The sequence below is a fragment of the Agelaius phoeniceus genome, assembly GCF_051311805.1.
Source record: "Agelaius phoeniceus isolate bAgePho1 chromosome W unlocalized genomic scaffold, bAgePho1.hap1 SUPER_W_unloc_1, whole genome shotgun sequence".
Lineage (NCBI taxonomy): Eukaryota > Metazoa > Chordata > Aves > Passeriformes > Icteridae > Agelaius > Agelaius phoeniceus.
Window position 1 is genome coordinate 9,720,620 of NW_027509866.1, and position 3,321 is coordinate 9,723,940.

Below are 3,321 nucleotides of genomic sequence, written 5' to 3' on the forward strand. Positions count from 1 at the left end.
TGAAGATCAAGGCAATGATGCAGAAACACTGCCTTAAACTGACAGAGTCAGGATATAACCTGACACCCTGTTGCTCAGGGTGGTGGCTGCAGTCCCATTAAATGGTGGCTGCAGTCCTGTTGGAGTGATGAACGTGATTCTGTCCAAGCAGTGATCCTGTAGAAGGGTCTGGTCGTCCTCTGAAGGTCCAGTGGTGGCTCTGGAGCTCTTGTCCTCTGGGAATCCAGTAGGCAAGCTGCTCCTGGTGTTGCAAGGCTCACCTTATATGCAGGTAGGAATGCTTGGATCCTCCCCCTGGGCGGAGCATCCCACAATGGGAGGATGGAATTTGATCAGTCCTGCAGTGACACTCAATGGCCCATTCCCAGAAGATATCTCCCCTGGAGGGCGTTATCAGGGCTGAGTCATGGAAGAGATCAAGAACACTGCCCCACCTGTTTATAGCAGTGGATGAAGATGGGGATTGAAAACATGCATTTGGTTCCATCTTACATTGCAACCTGAAACAGTGGGGGAATCCCTGCTCAGGGGGTGAACACCACCCCCCTTACCCAAACTGGCTCAGGTGTAAAACCCCCACCCCGGGAAGGCCACACACACAGGGGACAATGTCACACTTGCCCTGCTCCAGGGCAAATGGCATCTCTCTAATATTTTCTTAACCAGATTCCAAAATTATTTTGGCACAGTGAGTTCAGGGCACTGTTCTTTGACCCCAGTTGCCTTTGACTACAGCATGGTTCCTTCCTCTGAGGAGGTTGTGGGTCTCTCTGGAGGAACTCTTGGAAACTTGGATGCAGCTTCGTCTGAGCAACCTATGGGAGAACTGATGAGGAAAATGGCTGTTGTGGGAATGGAGTGTAAAGAAAATACTTTGTTATCCCTACTTGAAAAGTTTGTTAAAATCACTGGAGGAAATGGAGCAAATGATACCAGCAAGACTGACAAGGTTCATTCACCACATGGTGAGGAACACAAGGCTGCTAAAAGTCCCACAAGAAGCCCAGCTCAAGTAGCTAAATTCCCAAATAACTACTGAATTCCCAGGCTTGGGTTTTTTCCAAATGTGAGAATCATTTTTCTCTTCATCCCTGTCACCTTTGTGACAGCTACACAGAGCTTTCCCTTCCTTTTAATAATATCTGTATTGGGCCGAATTTGCACTTTTCTTTAATTGTAACCTGCCAGCAGCTGAGCTGGAGCTGTGCAGGAACCAAGGAAACTTGGAATTGCCCCAGAATTGCTTCTATCGTCAGCCGGTGCTGCGGCGGCCGTGGGGCAGAGGGGTGGGAAAGGGGGCTCCGGGGTGGCAGTGGAGGAAATGCCGGGCCCGGGGGCTGAGCACAGGGCTGAGCACACAGAGATGGTTTTGTTCTTGCTGAGCTCGCACTGAGCCAAGGCCTGTCCTGCCCCTCATTCGGCCACGCTGGGGAGGGGCTGAGGCTGTGGGGGAGCTTGGGAGGGGACACAGCCAGGACAGGAGATCCCAGCTGACCCCAGGGATACCCCAGAGCATAGGACATCATGATCAGTGCATGAAGTGTGGGGAACAAGGAGGAAGGGGGCACATTTGCAGTGAGGGTTTTGTCTCCCCAGGTAACACTTAGGCAGGATTGGGCCCTGTTTCGCCAGTGGGCAGGGCCCGCACCAAAGACACAGACACCAACTTAACTTAAGGAACAGTGTAATTTAGATAATGCAAATTTGCAAAAAATTACCAAAATATTAGGTAGGCAAAGCAAATAATCATTAGTCAATAATTCCAAAAGAGAAGATGTTGAAATGAGTATCAAACAACTGTCCATTTCTGGCTGCAGGCTCTGGAGATTCTATCTCTGCCTTCAATCAGGGTTGCATTCCCTAAAGAATCCTGGTACCAAATCCTGCTTTCCAAGGCTGGAACAGTGTCTCAGGTTTAGCTGGGTGTGTATTCAATTACCCTCTGTTAAAGTTGGGGCAATTATCATCTGTTAATTGAGCAGTTTACTTTATCTCTTCCGCAAGGAATCCTCCCTCCAGGGAGATATCTTATGTTAATGGGCCATTGAGTGTCACTGATAAAAATTCCATCATCCCATTGTGAGAAGCTCTGCCCAGAGGGAGGAGCCAAGCATTCCTAGCTGGATATAATCTGAGAATGTGAACAACAGAGTCAGCCTTCTCCCACAAGATTCCCAGAAGAGCAGCTTTCAGCTCCACTGGATCCCAGAGGAAGACCGGGCCGATCGACGCCACAACTGGACCTTCAGAGGAAAACTCCACCCTTCCACAGGATCACTGCTCCAACAGAACCACACCTGTCACTGCAGGAGCACTGCAGCCACCATTTAACAGGAGTGCTACCAACACCCTGACCAACAGGGTGTCAGGTCGTATTCTTACTCCGTAAGTAGTTTTTAGTACTACTGCATTTGTATTTTTAATTTTCCTTCTGAAGAACTGTTATTCCTATTTCCATAGACTTTGCTTGACAGCCCCTTGTTTTGAAAATTATAATTCCAAGGGAAGGGATTAACATTTTCCATTTCAAGGGAGTCTCCTGCCTTCCTTAGCAGACTCCTGTCTTTTCAAACTGCCACAATGCCCTGGGACACCCAGGCAGGTGAGGAGGAAGTCAGTGCCCCTTTCCCCCTCTCTCCTGCTCCATCTCCCAGCCCAGCACGGCCCCCGGCTGCAGGACAACCCTGCTGCCAACCCCGTCCTGCCGGGGATGCACTGGGGGGATCTCCTTCCCCTTCCCTCTGGCACGGAGGCAAATCCCATCCTCTCCTTGTCCTTCCTCCCCCAGGGAAGAAGCTGAGGATGGAGATCAGGGAGGGCAAATCCCTGTGGCAGAACCTCATGGAAGAGGCCATTTTGAGTGACTCCAGGGCACAGGAATCCAATGGGGAGGAAAATCCCCAGATATTCCACAAGAGGAGGGGCTCCAAACCCAGCCCAGGGTGCTCTGAGGAGCAAAGACCCACCCTGAGCCAGGAAGGTGGACAGAGCTTCAGCCAGAGCTCGGAGCTGGTGGCCCATGAGCAGCTTCATGATGGGGAGAAGCCCCACAAGTGCTTGGAGTGTGGGAAGAGCTTCAGGCAGAGCAGCACCCTGATCAGCCACCAGATGATCCACACTGGGGAATGGCCCCACGAGTGTGGGGAGTGTGGGAAGGGCTTCAGCTGCAGCTCTGCCCTCATCATCCACCAATGCATCCACACTGGGGAGAGGCCCTACGAGTGTCCCCAGTGTCAGAAGAGGTTTTACACCAGCTCTGATCTCCTCCTGCATGAGCGGATTCACACGGATGAGAGGCCCTTCCGCTGCCCTGACTGTGGG

General features: G+C 51.4%; 1 protein-coding gene across 1 annotated transcript in view; it reads right to left on the reverse strand.

Moving 5' to 3' along the window:
• The window catches only part of LOC143692500 (uncharacterized), a 317,297-nt gene that overhangs the window by 214,433 nt on the left and 99,543 nt on the right, over window positions 1–3,321 (reverse strand).